Source organism: Rhamphochromis longiceps, linkage group LG3 (assembly GCF_057381845.1).
Source record: "Rhamphochromis longiceps isolate RC_006_pf linkage group LG3, R_longiceps_female_GT1.1, whole genome shotgun sequence".
NCBI classification, from domain to species: Eukaryota; Metazoa; Chordata; class Actinopteri; order Cichliformes; family Cichlidae; genus Rhamphochromis; species Rhamphochromis longiceps.
Genome location: NC_140559.1, coordinates 51507233 through 51527711, shown reverse-complemented (window position 1 = coordinate 51527711; position 20479 = coordinate 51507233). Strand labels below are relative to the sequence as shown.

The following is a 20479-nucleotide window of genomic DNA, read 5'->3' as shown; positions in this document are numbered from 1 at the left end:
TCACCTCTCCAGATGTATTGAAAGGCAGACAAAAGGCACTGATCCATCACAAAACAATAATGAAACACGCACTGTGCACATAGACATAAGTTAGGAAGTGTTTGTCGCATTCATTCTTTTCCGTGCTGATGAAGTTCACAATCCCAAATTTAACTCTAAAAAGTAGCTCTTTCCACAAGTGCTCACTTGATCATGCTTAGCATTTCAACTGCCTGCTATATTCCCGTTTCCTCCCACTGTCCGTATGATGCAGAGCTACTCGAGACTATTTCCTTAATGATCTGCAAACTACCCTGAATTTAAAGTAGACACTCGCGTAATCTCTGGGCCAGAGACTGAGTGCTCAAGGGCAATCCGCGCTCCAGCAGTGCTGCCCGTCGATAATTTCCCAATCCCCTTCTCACTTTGCAAAGTAAACACACGTCTGCTCTCCAATTAACTACTACAGTTCCTCGAGTGTTATTGGTGTGTGGGTAAGCGGGGGCCTACAGTTATTCAGTGCACTTCAGAGTCAGCTCCCAGCCCATATAAACAGTAGAACAACTTTTTCCCCCCTGCAATTATCACGATGGACCCGTGAGCAAATTAGGACATTTCTCACTGTAGGAAAACTGACCTTTAGAGGGGGGGGTTGACTTGTGAGCTTCCAAACATGTTTGCAGAACATCTAATACGTTTTTGATGGAAGGAGTAACGAATAATCTGTGCTTACTCTGCTACCCAGTGCAAACAGACACGCCGCTACGTCTTAATTCATTATGCCACTCGTGTGGTGCAAAAGCGTTGTTGCTCCACAACAACCCACATAGTCCATATCATAGTGAAAAGCCTTTTGTTGCATTGGTGGAGAAAGTGGTGGTGCTGTAAAAAGCTGCTCTTTTGTTCTGATTCAAAGAACAACGCTGTGAGGCTTTTTGTCAGACTGTAAAAAGTAAAATAAAATAAAAGCGCCAACACGCAGTCAGCAGTAAGTGGGAAGCGGATGCTTGTGTAACTGGTTCTCTTCATGCAGGGGTGAGTTCTTCTGCGCTGTCACCAGCTGAGGGTAAGCAAAGTAGACGGCGCAGGTTGGACAGGTAACGTGAAATAGCTCGAGTAGCGCAGCTCTTCAGGAAAAGGAAAAGTGAGAGGCAGCAGGTGGTTGTAATTAGCAAATTAGTTTGGGTTTTTGAAGGGAAACAGTCATTAATGCGGTGCTTTGTCAGAGCCGTTTCCTCTTCCTTCCCGCTGCCACTACAGGGCTCTCTTCAGATTTATAGCCCCGCTATTTGTTTTTCTTCCCCCTCTGTTTCTCCTGTCAGATACAGTCACGAAAACACAAAGTCAGCCGCATTATTGTGGTGCTTTCAGCATCACCATGGCGCACTTTAGTTAATTGTCACGTTTGATAGTTTTGGGCTAATTTGTTAAAATTAAAGCCTTACTTCCTTCCATTTAAAAATACATTTGTGGTTCTTTAAATGTCACAAATCTTCTTGCATTCTCTTATTTCCTCTATTTTTTTCATTGTGAGGAAGGAAAAGGGCTGAATGTGCCACTTACCTTCCATTTAATTCATTTTCTCTTCCCTCCACGCACCCGTCATCATGTCATCACCAGTATCCTCCTTGCAGCAGGAGACCATAGTTTTTCTCTCTCTTCAATCAGCATCCCCCTCTCTTAGCCTCTTGTTTACCCAAACTCCTTCTTTCTGGAGGCTGCCATGGCTTGGTAATGATTTTTCCCCTCTTAGCCCTCTCCCCTCAAATCCCCCTTCTCCCGTATGTTGTGGGTGGCAGGCTCAGGGAACCCTTTCCTCCTAACATAGTAAACAAACAAACAATTAGTGCCACAATAAGCATTTACCAAACAAATTTGGGGATTTGTTTACCTTCAATACATCCCATCCCTTTTTCTTTATTTAGTGTTTATTTTATGAAATGAAAAGTATCAAGTTAGAAAGTATTTTTTTCTTAAATTTACCCCAAAATAATAACTGTAATTTGTAACATGTGCATAGCGATGAACAAAGACAACTGTGTTCCCTCTCCTGTGCCGACTTGCCAGTCATCTCTGTTAAAGGTTGCCTCATTTCCCCTTATTATTCTGTATTAGTAATTTTGATGAAAGGCAGGCGTCGCTGCTCAGAATGTGAGAAAACATCTTTGGTGGTTTTCCCTCACTGTAATCGATACACATGCCTGGATTTAATCACGCTTGCTCTATCGGCGTTAACACGGCAACCCTTAATTGGCTTCCTGCGCTAGACGGCAAAGTCTTAATCTTTGCTGGCAATCACACTTTTGCCAGATATTATTTAAGTGACGTCTAACATACAGTTACACTTGGGATCAACTGAAAAGGTGTCGCTTTGATGTCTAATTTTATTTCTAATCTGTGTTTAAAACCCATCTGTGGCTGCTGCGCTGATGAAAAAAAGCATCAAGCTAACTAAATATGGTCCAACAGTCATGCCTTTTAAAAAGGAGCCATTTGGTTGAAGAGTTAAAGAAGAAAAGTGAAGGTTGTTACTGCTTCAATGAAACAACACGTGTCTCGTTTAATACAACAACAAGAAGCGCTCCAAGACCGCAAAGCTCTGCCAAGCCAGCTCACGCTCTGGACAGTGTGTACTTTTAAGGGACTAGTATTTGTTTTTGTGCGTATTTATTTTTTTCTTTGCCCTTCTTAAATGTTCTTCAGAAGGTTGTAGTGCAGTAAAAATCAGGGAAGCATGACAGCTGTTTACAGATGCATATATATTCTCACTTTGACTTTCAGATCAATCTATCGACCTTGAAGGTGAGGTCAAAGGTCAAATGTGACATGCTATTTTAAATGTTTACATATTGTGTACTTTCTGTATGTTGGCAACACACACCACCCGTATAGGAATCAAGCTTTTAAAGCTTTCTGTCAGTTTTCAACCAATAAATCATTAAGTTGACCTTGAAGTCCTCGGTGGATGCAAGACAAAATCCCCACTCTACACTCCTACAAAGTTTTATCAGAATTCATTCAAAACCTTTTAAACTATTGTGTTTACAAATTAAACACAAAAAAAGACAGAATTACGCGTGTGCTACCAAAAACATAACCTTCTTGGCAGAGGTAATGATCAATTTACATACACCCAGTCCAGGTAAGGCCCTTTCAGTCAAAACTGTCCTCCAGTGCTTGGGGATTAGAGTGGTGCAGTGGTAAGCATGAGTTGCTCCCAGCAAGGAGAGTCTGAATCGGCTGATTGACAGAGGTGTTGAGGAAAAACAGTCTTCTCTTCAATTTTTAAGTCAACTTAGCTGTAAAGGAGACATTTAGACATCTTCCCAAGAACCTGAAAGTTTATCTTTTCAACAGTTTTACTTTGGTGGGTTTATGATGAATTTACTGTCTCTGTTTTTTACAAAGTCAGAACATAGCCCGTCACATATGGCATCAAATTTAAAGTAAATACGTGCAGATGAGCACATCATGAGCCATCGTATCGATGAACACTCCTTATGTATCCAACTTGTGAGGCAATGTAGTATTTATTCGTGATGTGGCTACCTCTAACTATTCACTTACAGAATCTGGCTTCTGTAATGATGAAAAAGGCCTGCATCACTGCTGACATCACATCACATTCTTGTTCCCCTACCCGCAACCCCACTGGTGGTGCTTTGAGGACACTCAGCAGGATAATGGTGGTGTTTGTGCCACGCTCTCTGTTGCAGAGGTTCAGAGACTTCATTATCTGCTGCTCAGTTTCTAGTGGGAAAGGCAACGTGCATATCTTAAATTTCTGTCCTCAGTTGGATTTCTTTTGACATACAGTCTCAGTCACTGACAGAAACTACACGCAGGTCATGCAGTGCTGGTCACCTGGCTCGTCTGCTGCCTGCTGTAAGTTTAGGCATTACGATCCTTCATGATGTTTGTTTCAGCGATGGGGAAACTTGTGTTCATACTTAGCCGCAGCGTGCATTGGTTTTTGCATATTTTCCTATTGTGGTAACGCTGCTTTTGTTATGTGGGGGAGATTTTGTATTGCTGCAGTGTAAGCAAGTATGTTGGTCATAATAAGTTTCTCTATGTTCGCTTTATAGATGTAAACACAACTGCCTTTTTTTCAACAATACTGCCTTTTTAGAAATTATTGCTTGTCGGGGGCAAAAGATCGATTTTTCCCACAAAAATCATTTGGAAATATTTTGAGAATTTTCTCTGCTAGTCTTTGCTTCGTAGAACATCTTAATGGCTCAGCTTTCGTGGATTTCACTGCTGCACCTCATTGCTGTAGATTGTTGTGACGTTAATGTTCCTCACTTGATATTTTTCTCACACAGTGCTGACATATTTTAGCAGCATCTCAAGTGGAATATTGCAGTGAGATGTATCCATCTGTGTTCGCAAAAGAGAATATTACCTCCAGCAAACGTAGTTAATTAGCAAATGCCAACACATATTTAGGCCTCATCACACAGAGAGACCTAGAGAATGATGGGTAATCCTCTGGTAACCACTGGTCAATTGGTAAAAATGTGTATTCCCTGATCAGTGGTTGTGAGCAGTTGCTGTGTGATTAATTGCTAAAGCCCCATGCAGGTCAGTCTGCGTAGAGACCAGTCAGGAAACCTCTAGTAACCAGCAGTTGCTAGGGAAAAAGTTCACAAAGAGGTATACGGTGTGTCCTGTGATTGCTTTGATTGCTACAACATGGCAGCGGTTGCCTATAGTTTGCATGTAAGATGCCAACTTGTCTGCAAACACTTGCAGTTTGCTCTCCGTATTGCACTTTTGCTGCGGGACTCTTTTTGACCAATTTCACCTGGCAACAGCCAACAGCCCTAACCTCCTACAATTGGTTGTGAATTACTCATTTCAATCCCCGGGCTCTCTGTCCTGGTCATTGTGTCCTTGGGCAAGACACTTCACCTACTGGTGATGGCCAGAGGCGCCGATGGCGCAATATGGCAGCCTCGCTTCTGTCAGTCTGCCCCAGGGCAGCTGTGGCTACGACTGTAGCTGCCTCCATCAGTGTGAGAGTGAATGAATAGTGCTTTGGGTGCCTTGAAAAACGCTATATAAATGCAATCCCTTATTATCATTATTAAAACAGCAGTTTATGTTAATATACTCTTGCCTCAGTGAGCTGGTTGATGAAAACGTTTAGTGCCGATTTTGTGGAACAGGGGAAGTAAGATACCTCATCTCTACAACGCTCTAGAGGGGACATTCAGAGCTGCCTCATTTGCAGATTCATAACCATCAGAGTTATAGTGTACACCCTTCGTATAATGTCACCCAAACATTTTGATCCCTTTGGTAGCATTGGAAAGGATGCTTGATTTGGCATGTTATTATGTCAGCCAGGAAAGCTCATGGCTTATCTCAGAAAAAGCCAAAGACAAAATACAGCAATTACCCTGGAGAATTGAAATGTCAAGGCAGGTTTAGCATTTCCAGCAATCGAAATTGGATTTGAGACACATCTCCAAACTTTAATAAAGTATTGAAGCTTGTACTGCATTTAAGTGTCTAAGCATATTAGAATGTTGCTTGTCTAAGAAGCTTTAAGTTTCTAAATGTCATTTGTGGTTGATAATCAAGACCTGGCCTTTATTTAGCCCATCTTAATGTGACTTAATGAACCTTGGTTTATAGGCATTATTCTGAATGACCTGATGAACTTTCAGAGTGGACCATCCATGATTTTCCTTACTTTCTGGCACATATTATAGTGGATCTATATATTAAACAGGGACAAAGGTTAAAATAAAGAGGTCAGCGTATTAATCATAAGTAATAAGTCAGTTTTTTTCTACTACTGGGATGCAGGGGATATCCTTACCAATGTTATTTCTGGCACAAAGGATGAACAGAGGAGCTAGACAAAGACTAGAATGAAAATTTTTGTGTGTGTGTGTGTGAAGGTAATTTGTACACCAACTTCTTTTTACTTAGTAATCAAATGTGTGGTTATGGTGGCTGAAAGGAGCCTAGAGAATAGAGATTAATTAATTTCTAAGGACTCTGGTTTTAATGGGACATCTTTTCTTGCTGTTTTATTGGGACATCTATAATTACCTTAGTAACCGCAGCAAGCAGTTCCATTAAATTTTGTCATGGTTCAAGAGCAGCTTGAGAAGAAAGGTACTCTTCACATCAAAAATGATAAGTCTGCTCCTGTCAGACTTTTAAGAGTTGGAGAAAAAGGCTTGAACTTTGAGAAATACAAGACATGGTCGACACTGTATAATGAAAAGATAAATCTTACATATATGGGAAAATATGTCTGCAGTAGCAAAAACCAGGCACATGAAGGTGGGTCGAAATTATCATCACATAAGCAACTAGCAAGCTTAAAGGTTTGAATCCACAATCCACCCTGTGCCTCTGAGAGACTTGAAACCAAGTGGAAACTCCCTTTTGCTTACATGCAGCTGTCACCACCTGCCAGGGAATTCAGAAAAGCAGAGTGGTGAAGTCAAAACAGCTCCTGACCTTGTCTGAAGCATCTAACCCTCACAGGTCTCCGGTGTACTACATTTTGCACCATGGGAAGCACCTGTCTCTGCGGCTTCCTCTTAATACACTCAGGATATCACCCATCACTGTTCAATTACCCTTAAAGGAGTCTTAAAAAGTAGCCCAGGAGCAGAGCGCTTGGGGAGGCTTCTCTCTGTCCATTTGGCATATGCTGAGCCATTAGTGACAAGACAGGAACAAGGCATTTTCAAGGAGGAAAATTTAGAGGGGAAAAGGAAATGTCTCTGGTATGGGAAATGTCATCTGCATGACATCTGCTTTTATGAAGTATCATTGGAGTCTTTGTGTCTCAAAAAGCATATTATTCAGAAATATAATGAGGCAACTTAAGACATTTCTCAGGTTTGGATTATATTCGAAGGTCAGATACCGTCTACCGTTGTTTTATATTTGTACCGAGATTTTTGAGCGCTGTAATTCGTACGCTGTCTGATAAAGTGCCCTTCAAAGAATAAGAAGAGCGTCCCAAAGGACTTGCCACTCTGCAGTGATAAAACACAGATCCGCTCACATCCCTTCCAGTCTCTCCACAGCAGCTCCAGAGCTCCTCTCTGTGTCGCTGGGGTGAGCATTGAGTAAAGACAGGTTGCCAAGGTTTGAGACTCATGTTAGGCTCTAAATTCCCACACCCTTCTTCTGCCTGCGCCTTCTTTTTTCCTTTGCATCATACGCCTGGCAGCGGCACAGCCTAAGCAGCGCCCATGATGTAACTCCAGCTACCCACTCCACAAATCACACACACACAGCGAGCAAAGGGGCTTTTCATACTGGGGGTGTACTCCTGCCCTCTGTGGTAAATTTTCACATGCGTAATGTCTTCTGGCAACGTCACGCTCATGTCCTACATCGTGTTAAGTGACAGGATAACAACTGAGCTGTTTACTGATTGTACAACAACTGAACAACTGTGCTATTGTGTAGGCTACACATTTACAGTTCCAGGGAGCAGCAGACAGACACTGAGGACTTTGGGATAAACGTATCCCTGCATCGGAGAGGCCTTAGGGCTGACTGCATAAACATTTCAATTCTTGTGCTGTCTGTTTTATCCATCAGGCTCTCTGGAAGCTAGCCAGTGATAATATATTACTGCTACTTTGTTGCTGATTGTAGATGTGAATATCAACAATACTCTGCTACGTGTGCCAGCAAATAAAAGTCTACAGCCAGCAGCTTTTTTAGCCGTGCTTGGAGTTAAGAATTCAAACAGCTAGACTGTGATCAAAATCTCAACTAGTCCCAGACTGCATCTTCTCATTTCCACACTCCAGTTTTTATAAACCAGACACACAGAGACGCGTTTTAGCTGCAGCTAGCTGCTATAGCTAGCTGTAGCCGCTGTGCTTTGTCGCTGAGTAGCATTTCTGTCAGGCAGACATGAGAGCAGCATCTTATCACATAAAATTATTCAGGAAAATTCTCCTATGGCATGCCTTATGTCTGTATGGTTTATATTCAGAAGGAAAAAAAAGCTAGCTGGTTTCTATCCAGAGGATAAAAAAACAGCCTATCTTGGACCCGGTAATATATTGTTCATTTAATATGCACAGAGCAAGTGTGAAAACAAGTTACAGTTTTACTCACGGTTATAATGTGCTCCAAATGATTTCTTACCCTCGCACATGAACTTCCACAGGTCTCCACTTATTGCCTTACAGCCTCACGGTGATGACAGGACTTCAAGCAGATTTTGTTACCTTTGGAAAGAACTGGAACAGGAAAGAACAATTTCCCTCCATTTCCAGTCTTTTTGCAGTCCTGAGCTAACCAGCTTCTGTTGGTAGCTTCGTGCTTGCCATAGGGACATAGGGGTGATAGCAAGCTTCTTGTTGAACTCTCAGCAGCGGAGCAAGTTATTTATTCCTGAGGTAAAACATAATATTAGGTCTTTTTTTTTTTTTTTTTACCAGAATGAGGAATTTAGAATAAGTACAGTTTACCAATCAAAGTCATAGTAATGTTTAACACTACTGGAGTCTCCGTCTGTTGTATTTAATGATTTTGTGGGTATAACAATCCTATAAATGCACACTGGCAGCACAGTGAGGTAAAGTTTGGCAAAGGCCATCAGGGACCACTTATTAGCCTGGTCCAAGCCTAGTTATGCCCAGAAACGTCCATTGAAACAAAACTTATGTGGAAACCATTGTTACAGAATTATTGTAGTGTGGCTGTAAATAGTGTTTAAGGCTCATTATCACAGGGGCCTCCCTGGCAGAGCTTTGGCACAGGGGAGCCTGACAGGATGGGGTCTCTCCATCTGTAACTGGGGTATGGAAGGAAAGAAAAAAACCCAACAAGTGCTTCCACTGTGTACATGCATTAGAGAACTTTTCTCTTGGGTTGAGGCCAAACCTTGAAAAAGTTTCCCTAGCGTTGGAAACGGTAAAATCTTTAAATACGGTGGATCAAGCTGCAGGGAGGAGTGACATAGCAGTTATGGAGCAGAACGAGGCATATGGTGGATCAGCAGTAGTGGGAGTTCAAGACCAGTTTCCCCACAGGGTCAGGAAAGTGTGATGTATTTTTGATGTACTTTTTTTTTAAGCGGTACGCTTTGATAATCTGGTAGTTCTATTAGAGGCACGAAGAACAAGTCATATGTTGGTGCTGTGCTTTTAACATGTGCCATCTTTGGTTACATGACCATGACATCTATTAGAGTATCTTGTCTGTTGTCTAACAAAAAAAATGCCGTTTTTTTAAAGGAATTAATTGGATTTTTTTTCTTATGTTGTGGCTTAAGAAATGGATTCAGCCTGCAGCGGCAGCATAGAAGAACATGCAGCTACTGCTCATGTTTGCTAATGTTAGCTGGAGGTGAAGAAGGGAATCTGAGACTGTGAAGTGTTGCTATCTGGATAGTTTGCTGAAAGTTTTCAGACTCAGCTTGGGGATTTTCTACCTGTCTGTTAGTTTAATCAGTTGACTGGGACTGTTTGTTTTTTTGTTTTTTTTTAAATCTGTGATTAATAACTCTGCTCTGACAAAAGCTCTCACAGACTTGACAACTCTGGCAGAGACAATTTTATTGGTTTGAGCAGAGTGGGTTGCCAGCCTCCAGTAAATAGCATGATTAGGCTGAAAGATAAAAACAAGATATGGCTGTGTTGTGAGGGTTTTCCAAAAAGTGATGTCTGCATCGATTCAGACAGCCTAAATTGTGACAAAAGCCGTACCTGAATCGATGCAGTGCTGTTGAATTTAAACCAGCCGTGCACGTGATTTGATGGATGCCCCTCTAGTGAACATGCTGAAGTTGTCAGGTTGTGTCCAAGTTCATCAAAATCAGTGCCTGTAAAGATGCCATTTACGTTAAAATGCTGTATTTTTGCAGTTAATCAGTATAATAATAATGGATTGGATTTATATAGCGCTTTTGAAGGCACCCAAAGCGATTTACAATGCCACTATTCATTCACACACTGGTGGAGGCAAGCTACGGTTGTAGCCACAGCTGCCCTGGGGCAGGCTGCCATATCACACCATCAGCCCCTCTGGCTAACACCAGTAGGCGGTAGGGTAAAGTGTCTTGCCCAAGGACACAACAACCAGGACAGAGAGCCCGGGGATTGAACCGGCGACCTTCCGGTTACAGATACGCTTCCCAACCCCCTGAGCCACGGTCACCACACATACACAAAAAATTACAGTTATTAGTGTCAAAACTTTTTTTGATGGCTTGAACATTTAAAGTGTTGTTAATCTCAATCACTGAATAATATATACAGCTGGTGAACTACTCATTCAATTCTAGTTCTGCTTACATAATGCAACACCATCACAAACTGGTCTGTGTAAGTTTAAAAAAAATCAGAAATAAAATGTTAGTATGAAACAAAACAAGATATTTTATCAAATAATTACAATCCTGGATCGGAGAAGCAGTCTTCAAGTTAAACTCGATTAAAATTTCCATCACCTGTTTTTCATAACGCCCATCTGCAAATGTTCAGTGTTTACGTAAATCTCAACCGCCTTAGCATGCATAAAATGATCCACCAAAATTACTGCTTAGGGCCTCTGTTCAGGCACTTTCCCAGTAATGATTGATAAAGTGGAGTTCGTGGAAAATGCACGCTGCCAGAGTAGGTGTTACATGTACAGCGTTACATGCTCAAATTCAAATTCAAATTTTATTTGTCACGTACACAGTCATACACAGTACGATATGTAGTGAAATGCTTGGACAACTGCTCGTGACCTAAAGAGAACAAAAAAGGAAAAGGCTATGAATAAGATAGGAAATAAATATGAAAAATTAAAAAGGGTAAATTTAACTAGGAAGGAATAAAATATAAATTAAGGTTAAAAATGAAATAACTGTACAACACAAATTAGAATGAAGGGTAAATTTAACTGGGAAGAATAAGATAAAGATAAATATATAAATTAAAGTTGAAAATAAAATAACTGTACAACAAAATACACAATACACAATATAGAACTATATAAGAATGTATGAAGAAATCTAAATATAAATAAATATATACACAATAACAGCAGCTGTACAAGTATTAACCGGAAATGAAGAATATAGTGACCAGTGTTGTGCAAAACCAAAGTCCAGAAAGTCCAGTGTGTGTGTAAGAACCATATGTGTGGGTCAGTACTGTGTGGTGGTGTGATTGAGAGACCGTATCGCCTGCGGGAAAAAGCTCCTCCTCAGTCTCTCTGTGTTGGTCTTCAGGGAGCGGAATCGCTTTCCTGACCTCAGCAGAGAGAACAGTCTGTTGTTGGGATGGCTGAGGTCCTTCACGATCTTCCTGGCCTTGGTCCAGCACCGCCTGCTGTAGATTGAGTGCAGGTCAGGGAGCTCGGAGCGGATGGTGCGCTCAGCTGACCGCACAACCCTCTGTAGAGCTCGTCTGTCCTGCATGGTGCTGTTCCCGAACCAGGTTAAGATGTTTCCCGTCAGGATGCTCTCTATGGTGCACGAGTAAAAGTTCCTGAGCACCTTGGAGGGCAGTTGGAAGTCTCTCAAGCGTCTGAGGTGGTAGAGACGCTGTCGGGCCTTTTTCACCACAGTGTTGATGTGACAGGACCATGACAGGTCCTGCGTGATGTGAACTCCGAGGTATTTGAAGCTGTCCACTCTCTCCACTGGGCACTCGTTGATGACGGGGGTCTGGTAGTTCCTCTCCTGCTTAGTGCTGAAGTCCACTATCAGCTCCTTTGTCTTACTGACGTTTAGAAGGAGGTTGTTCCTCTGGCACCAGTTCTCCAGATTCCTAATCTCCTTCAGGTAGGCCGTCTCGTTGTTATCAGAGATCAGGCCCACCACGACGGTGTCGTCAGCAAACTTGATGATGGTGGTGGAGCTGGTAGTGGCCACACAGTCATATGTGTACAAAGAGTACAGCAGGGGGCTCAGAACACACCCCTGGGGGGCTCCAGTGCTGAGAGTGGTGGAGGCTGAGACATGTCCGCCCATCCTTACTGCCTGTGGTCTGCCAGTTAGGAAGTTGGAGATCCACTGACACATAGATGAGCTGAGTCCCAGATGCTCCAGCTTGGTGGTGAGTGTGGAGGGAATTATGGTGTTAAATGCAGAGCTGTAGTCTATGAAGAGCATTTTAACATAATTCCCCCTTCTAGTGTCCAAGTGAGTGAGTGATGTGTGGAGGAGATGAGAGATGGCATCGTCTGTGGAACGATTTGGACGGTAAGCGAACTGTAGTGGGTCCAGTGTGTCTGGTAGTGAAGAAATGATGAAGTCTCTGACCAGGCGTTCAAAGCACTTCATCACTACTGAGGTGAGGGCTACAGGGCGATAGTCATTGAGAGAAGCAGGGTGGGGTTTCTTCGGGACAGGAACAATGATGGACTCCTTGAAGCATGTGGGGATCACCGACTGAGATAAAGAGATGTTGAATATCTCAGTGAACACAGGAGCTAGCTGGTATGCGCAGTCTCTTAGGATACGACCTGGGATGCCGTCTGGTCCTGCTGCTTTCCTGGTGTTCACTCTCTTGAAGGCTCTCCTTACTTCATGCTCGGAGATGACGAGCACGTTTCCGGTGCTGGCAGTATCTTCCTGTCTGCAGCCGTTAGCGCCGCCAACACTAGCATGCTGTGAATTATGCTGCACATGCACATGACAACCCTGCCCATGCACAAGCCTCTCGCCGCGCATGACAGCCGCTGTGAGAACGGGGCATGTTGGAAGGCAGATAGATGGAGCACCCCTCGGTTTTTGAGGTTGATAGTTTTCAGAGAGAGTCGTCAAGGATGGCTTGGTGCTGAATTCGGAGCAGAACGTCTTCACACGCAGGCTTCGACTAATTGAACTCCTCTCTAGGAGTACAGTAACGCATCGCCTCTCCTTTCATGTGCTTCCAAAAGTGCAAGTTCTCATGGAACATAGGGAGCAATAAACAGCGTAACATGGAAAGTTTAATGTGAACAGTATGCTGCCACTTGAACGAGTAATTGACTTCAGCAGTCCTACAATCAGTGCCCTGTTTGCAGAAATCAAGCCCTGCTCTTTTCCTGTAACAGTGCCCAATATTAAGATGAAGCTTGGCTTTTCTCTCTTCATAAAACCAACTTAAAGGTAATGCAGTTTGATCTCAGTCAAACAATTCAGATTTTTCTTTTAGCAGACAGCACAAACAACAGCCAAAATGTATTTCCCCTTCTTTAAGTAACAAACATTAAGAAGGACCATCTGCTATCATTCCATCTCTGACAATTTGTGTGTCTGTAAGTGGAAAGTGTGTACGTATCCCATGTGTGGCCTTAGACGATGCTCAAACGGTCCCCAGCATTAAACGTGGAAACACGCACACATATGCTACAGCACTAGCTGTCTAATCCTGTTTTCATTAGCATTTAGAAATTGGAACAACGGGCGACTCAAAGAGATGCCACTTACATTTACTCGTCACTGTTTTTGGTCAGACGGCCAAATCTGATCTCCACCCAAAAGAAGTTTCCTCAGTGTCATTATCTCTAGCCCAGTTCTGTCTTGTTATGAAGCAACCAAGAAGCTTTGTAGTTTGATTAAACAGAAACTTTGTGAAAGGTGACATTCAGTGCTCTATAGTCATGAGAGTCTTATTTAGAGGGAAAATAATGAACCAGTGCATTAAAAATGCAGCCGCAGTAGAAAAAGACTTGCTTTGGTGTTCATTTTCTACATGGCAGCTCGTTATGCCACGAAGGTAATCCATAACAGAATGCCTTTTTGGGTCCTTCTGGAAACACAAGCTCTAAATAAAAAGAGGTTTTTATCACTGCCTCACACAACACATTGTATTCTGAAGGTTACCGTTTGGCTTGGGTAAATGGGTGGGTAATGGGTGGCCTGAAAATAGCATCCAGGTCTTCTCGTAAGCACCGCTCCTTTTTTCGTGTTTATCTAATAACAATCTGGACCCCTTTAGTTTTGGCTTTGCTTATTAGTTTGTTTATTAGTTTGTTTGCCATTGACTGGCACCGAGTGCCTCCTCAAATCTCTTTCATAAATACCTCTCATACTGTGCTCAGGGTATTTGGTTTGGTGTGCAATTTCCGTGCTGCCAAGGTTAAGCGAGCAGGACTAATTGAATCTTCTTGGATGTCTTCTTATGATTTATGAAAGAACAGAGTAGATTCAAAGGCTTGATCTGCTATAATCTCTCTCATTGCGGCCGCTGAGAGAGGAGGTGGTTGTTCAGCTTAATTTAAGACGTCTGCAAATTTCTCATAACCCCTTTGATTCTACACGTGCTGCATGGCTAATCTGTACCACTGCCAGATAGACCCTTTGTCACTACTTAAGAGATAACTTGTTAGGAATACTTTAGACAAAAGTCAGCTTAACGAGAATAGGTCTGTGTTTTTCTATTTCCACCAGTCAGCTGAGGTGGAGGTTGTTTTTTTAGTACTGCTTGTGTGTTTGTCAGCAGGATGGCACAAAAACTGCCAAATTTCCAGAAACATGGCGAAGAGATGGAGGATGGGGAAAAAAAGGAGAACCTAGGTATTTCTTTTGTGGATAGGGTGTACTGTGCAAACATCTTGAGCTACCCATCATTTTTTAAATAAAAGTGATAAATAGGTGTAGTAATTAAAATGTGGGAAAAAACTTTACATCTAAGTAGAGCATTTAATTCAAAAACTAAAGATAAAAACACCTCAAAAGACCATCGTCTACCAGCTGGAAGGTCAATGGATTAAAGCCCGGTTCCGCCTTTCCATGTTTCAAAGCATGTCTGGGCAAGATACTGAGCCCCGTGTTGACCCCCAATGCATCTTGCAGAGTGTGTTTGTAAATGTCAGATAAAAGTGCTCAGATATAGATAAAGCACTGTGTGACTGTGTGAATAAGATGAAAGTGCCAATCAGACAATTTCCAGATGCTACTACATGGTGGATCAAAATCTGACAAGGTCCCCAACATCACTGGCTGAAATGCAACTGAAAACCATGACAGGGAATCGACTGTGTTTGACAGATGACTGTACACAGTCAGTGTTGGGTCCTCTGTACATAATAAAGATTATTTACTTCAGCCTCCGGGACCCTTATCTTTGGAACCAGCTTCAAGTTTGGGTTCAGGAGACAGAAACTCTCCCTGCCTTTAAGTTTAGGCTTAAAACTTTCTTTTTTGATAAAGTATATAGTTAGGGTTGATCAGGTGACCCTGAACCCTCCCTTAGTTACACTACAATAGGCTTACTGTAGGCTTCCAGGGGCTTCCCATGATGCACTGAGCATTTGTTTTCACTCACTATGTGTTTACACACCACTCTGCATTAAATCACTAGTTATTATTAACACGTTAAAACCGATGGGAGCGCGGGCGTGGTCAAACTACTGGAACCATTGGCACAATCGAAAAATTCCAACGGTTCCTGAAAGCATCAACGCTGTTCTTCTTCTGTGACATTAGGGTCATTACGGTAATCCCAGGCAGGGCGCCACATCCGAATGTCAGCAAATAACACACAAAACAATGAATTATTACAAATTATTTATTTTTTTGATTTTTTTATTGGAATGTTTCAACTAAGCAAATGGTTCAAGAGTTAGGGGAGTTAAAGATGTTCATTTCTGACTCTTATCCACATCTCTTCCTCCCATCAACCCCCAACTGGTCGCAGCAGATAGCCACCCCTGCCTGAGCCTACCCTAGGTTTCTTCCTGTTAGAAGGGAGATTTTCCTTCCCACTGTCACCAAATGCTTGCTCAAAGGGGGTGTGTGATTATTGGGGTTTTCTTTGTATTATTGTAAGGTTGTTACCTTATAAAGTGCCTTGAATCAACTGTTGTTGTGATTTGTACTATATAAATACAATTCAATTAATTGGATTCAAACCACAAATGTCAAATCTGGATTCATCACTACACTGATTTTCAGTCCGGTTCTTATGTAGTTTGGGATGCCTCAGCCTTTTCTCCGTTTCCCTGCCTTAAGAATGGCTTCTTTACAGCCACACTTCCTCTGAGGTGATTTGGCAAAATATAAATAAAGGCTGCTCAAGAAGTTTTGCACAAACTTTTTGATCACTTTAGAATGGCTCGGGTGTTGCACTTTTGACTTTGATGCACACTCTGGTTATGTAAGTGACTCATCTTATTTATTCTGCTATGTCCTGGGTTTAATTAGTCCCATCCCTTTCCTACTGAAGTAGCTGAAGTACAAAGATCATTTGAAGAGGAAAAACAATCATCTAAATTACTATACAGACTATACTAACAGTACTTTTTATGTTATCCTTTGTTCCCTTTGCCCTTTCTGTTAGTATATTTTGTTTAAATCTTTCCATAGCGGGAAATGCATTAATCTTAGGGTTGTGTTTATATTATAAACTAGGTAACGTATATTATGATACGACTTATAATATGACTGTAATATGAGCATGCATATATTACTTTGATTACTTTGACACCAAGAGTAAGTTACATAGAAATACAAAATATTATAAACCAAAAGTGTTCTGTCAATTAAATATTTTTATTATTTTAATCATCATTGGAATGATGGAAATTGCATTTTTCAAATATATGTGCGATTTTAGAGGAAAATGGCTGTGAGATGAGGAAGTGGCAAATGTTTGTGGATCCTTTGCTAAACCTTTAGGATCAAGACCATAATAGTAACAATATGTCATGATGGAAGGGCTGGGGCCCCACTGCCAGCTTTGCTGTAGCCCTGCAGCCACCTGAAACTACAGGTCAGGATTATAAATCATCCCAAGAGGATGAGCTCCCCCCCTCCTCCGCCCATAACCTTTGACTTGGTCAGTTTGACTGACACGTAGAGAGGAAACATGATGAGGAGGGACTTTTTCCAAACACTTTAAAAACACTCTTTGTTTTTACTGTCAAACTTCAAGGGCTTGTGAAAAATCTCCTCTAGTTATTTCTCATGAGGCATTGTGTTACCGTGTCTGGCATTTCTCTGTTAATGACAGGAAAAAAAAATCCCCAGCTGGCGGGCATCACATATGATTTGCTATATTTTCACTGTGTTGATGAGCTAACGGTCTTATTTGGCACCAAGTATTTTGGTTAATACAATTACACTACTGCATTCTAATAATGCATTCTGCTTTCCAGATGTTTTTATTATATTTGTGTGCTGGCGTGTAATCTGATGTTGATGTTTCTTAGATCATGAGAGCAGTGGACACCATGGTTCACAGTCTGTGTCACTGGTTTTACGTAAAGCTGTTGGGGGCAGATGGTGCTGTGATATTAATATCACGGCTCATGAATATGAGTTTTATGGCGTGTTGTCTGAAGGCAAAAATACCGGATTCGATTTCATCTTGCTGGTCTTGCTCAGTAATCTCTTTTTTATTACTTTTAGGTTTAATGTGTACATTTAATTAGAAACACTGATCGGAATATTGACACAGTTTGAATGCCTGTTGAATTCATAGTGAGACAACCTTTACTGTGATATGGATAGACGTAAACCAGACAAGCAGGCAGGCAGCGTTTACTGGTGGTTTTCTACTCTAGCACATCCTTTTTGCCTTGTACACTCATTTGCACACCTTTTTTTTTATTTTGCACTTTTGAGCTTTTGCATGCACACACTCACACTGTACTGATGCGCTGGACGGCAACCTTGGGTTCAGTACTTGCCATAGATATTTTTGACATGCAGATGGGAGAAGCCAACTGACCTTTACATCAGGAAGCTACATAAGTAAGCTAGGAACTATGAAAGGTAGGCTTAGTGTAGAGAATACAGCAGTGCACTGCTAACCTCACCTACAGCCTCTCTGCAATTATTGCTCATCTGCATGCCACTTTGCAACCCAACTCAGCTCCAGCTCTTCCTTTTCATATTGCCTGTATTAATCAGTTTTACATCTATTATGTATTTGGGTCTTACTGTTGTACTTCATCCCAGAGGCCTACACTCTGTGCACCTGGAAGGTTTCTGCAGGAAAATGAAAACAGATTTTCCACCACAGTTGTCAAGTTTCTTTAATAGCAAGGATTTTTCCCCAAGATGGAAGCTTGACCTAACAACTGGTGTTCTAATACGGAAATAATTTTCATTAGAAATCCTTCTTGTAGCTTAAGCAGTAATGCGAGTAGGTTTTATCCAATTTATTTTGATTGGAAATAAGGTAAGAAGAAGGAATTAACTCTTATAAAGAGTCCCCTGACTCAATGCAGCAACATTGTTTTTACACCAATTACTGCAGTAAAAATGAGCGAGGTATGTATAAAGCTTGTAGTTGCCGGCTATGACTCAGCTCCGGAGGAAGATCCTTAGGAACTGTGAGTGCTTTGTGAAAAAATTGCCCTCATTAAGGGGAATTAATGGCTTACAAAAGCAACTAAAGGTGCAGTGGTTTGTGTGTGTTTTTTAAAAGGAAAGATTTGCTGAGGTTAGAAAAATGTGAGCTTTGTTCGTGTGCAGGCTGCTTTGGCTTTCGTACCAATTCATTTCCCTTCCAGCTGAATGTTTTGCGCTATGATGCATCTACTTTTGCTCACAGCCCATCATTTGAAGACCGTAGTGGAAAGATCACCATGATTTGTGGCTTGAAATAATCCCTAATAAGAGTGTTTCATTTAAATTTAGTTGTTTTGGTCATGTCTTTTTAGAGGAATGTTGTATATCCCTGAGCATCCAGAGGGGTTTCCTGGGTTTGGGAAAATAAACTCCCTACTGGCTGACTTTCAGTGAGTTTAAGACTGACAGCCTGAAGATGACACTTTATTTTTGTTTCCACTCAGGACTCATTCACGGCTGTGAGACACTTACAGCTTTCAGCATTCTCCCAGAGCTCGTCTGAGCTACCCTGTGTTTATTTTGGTCGGTTAGGAAAGCCTTGAAATTCTGTTGTCAGGTTGTTTTCATCAGTCTTCTTAAGGGATTTGTGATACGACAGTCCACATAATATCGGATGTGTTGCAGATATGCACAGAAGTAGCCTCTTATCACCGTCGTTTTTAATCATCTCAAGTTATTTGTTTGATTTTCCTTTGTTTTTTTTTAATGCCGCTTCCACTAACTTCACCTACCTGTTCCCACTCGAATATCAACCTCGCATCTCAGTCTGTCAACACCTGCAGGTCTGGTGAGAGGAGGCTTCTCTTCAAATTGCACTTTATATATCTGGAGCCGATTTGACATACTGTGCCATTATTTTATGATTCACTGGAGTGCTGAATGGAAAAATTGGATTGTATTTTTTGCAGCTCGTGCCCAGCAGAGGGCTAAATTGGCACTCATCTTTAGTGAGGCCAGTTTTGAGAGTTCAGTGGAGCATTTTCATTTCGATACATTTCTAGTTTCAAGCCTTGATTATACGAGTCGCGCTCATTCTTTAATCTTAAACGATAAAAAGATTTAATGTCAAGTCTACATAGCTGAAATGTAACAACCGTAATATCTGCTCTGACTGAGGAGTTTTATAAGGGCAGTGAATTCAACAACTCCACGCAACAGGGTCAAAAGCATGTTGCTCTAGACTGTAGACTTTCCATTTTCCCCTTAAATCTTTCATCCCTCTATTCTACTAAGCGATCGCCTTTGTAGCCCACCACACTCACAGCCTGTCTATCTTATATTTTCCTTTGCTGCTGACAAGATAGGGTATCTGTGACATAAGAGCCTGTACCCGTCATGCTTGCGTGCTCAAACTGTTGCAGGATAATCCACCAAGCCTGAACCCTCACGTAAGCACCAGCTTCAGACCACCGAGGTTGGCCGATAAGTTGAAGCATAGTGAAAGTCCCTTGGGAGATAGAATACATTAAAGAGTGAAGGGAAAAAAAACAATACCGGAGTCCCAACCAAATCAGATCAAAGGGAATGGAAACGTCCCGCACATAAGTGAAACTGCAGCTTTACTGTTCGCTTAGATTTGAGGATAAGTTTGCCTAAATTTAAAAGGAAGAAAAAGAAGAAGAGATATATAAACACTTTCTTGTGCCAGACCAAAACTAAATTCCAAATCCAAAGCTAATAGATTCACAGTGATTAAAAAAATGAAAAAGAAACTCAGTCAAGTTCTAGGAATCCTCATATTTTATAAACTTGAACCAGCAAAATCTGAATTTTTATTTTCCCCTGAAGATAACCAACTAGATTGAACTGAGTCATTAAAGAATAAAATTGCTGCAAAGCTGCTTATTGTGACTGCTAAATTATTTTGTAATTTAGTTGAACCCTCTAACCATGTAATATTTTTTTCAGTAGAAATAATATTGGGGATTGTCAGAAAGGGAAAGGGTCATTGAACAGAAAGTAATACGATTCCATACAGAGCAGAACTTCATGGAACTGGTTTCATTTTATCGGAAGTGTCAATATTGATCAATCAAATCTTAGAGAGTAAAGACCAACGGTGGTTATGGCTTTTATTGACACACTGACTCCATCTGAACTGAAAGCTATTTGCTGTGGTAGCCTCTGTACAGTTAAAAAAACAAGAACAACCACAAGCAGTTAAAAAATAGGATCGCAAACCATGCTAGTTGTTGGCTATCCTACAGTATCCAACCAAAC

At 41.5% G+C, this 20479-nt stretch overlaps 1 protein-coding gene and 1 long non-coding RNA gene across 2 annotated transcripts in view; one reads left to right on the top strand and one right to left on the bottom strand.

Annotated features, from left to right (window-relative positions):
• col25a1 (collagen type XXV alpha 1 chain) overlaps window positions 1–20479 on the top strand; it is a 161220-nt gene that overhangs the window by 54702 nt on the left and 86039 nt on the right. The window lies entirely within an intron of this gene.
• Window positions 907–8333, bottom strand: LOC146675163 (uncharacterized). The gene is made up of 3 exons (XR_014910652.1): window positions 8125–8333; window positions 1543–1798; window positions 907–1294 (listed from the first exon to the last, which is right to left on the bottom strand). It is a non-coding gene; the product is annotated as an uncharacterized LOC146675163 (long non-coding RNA).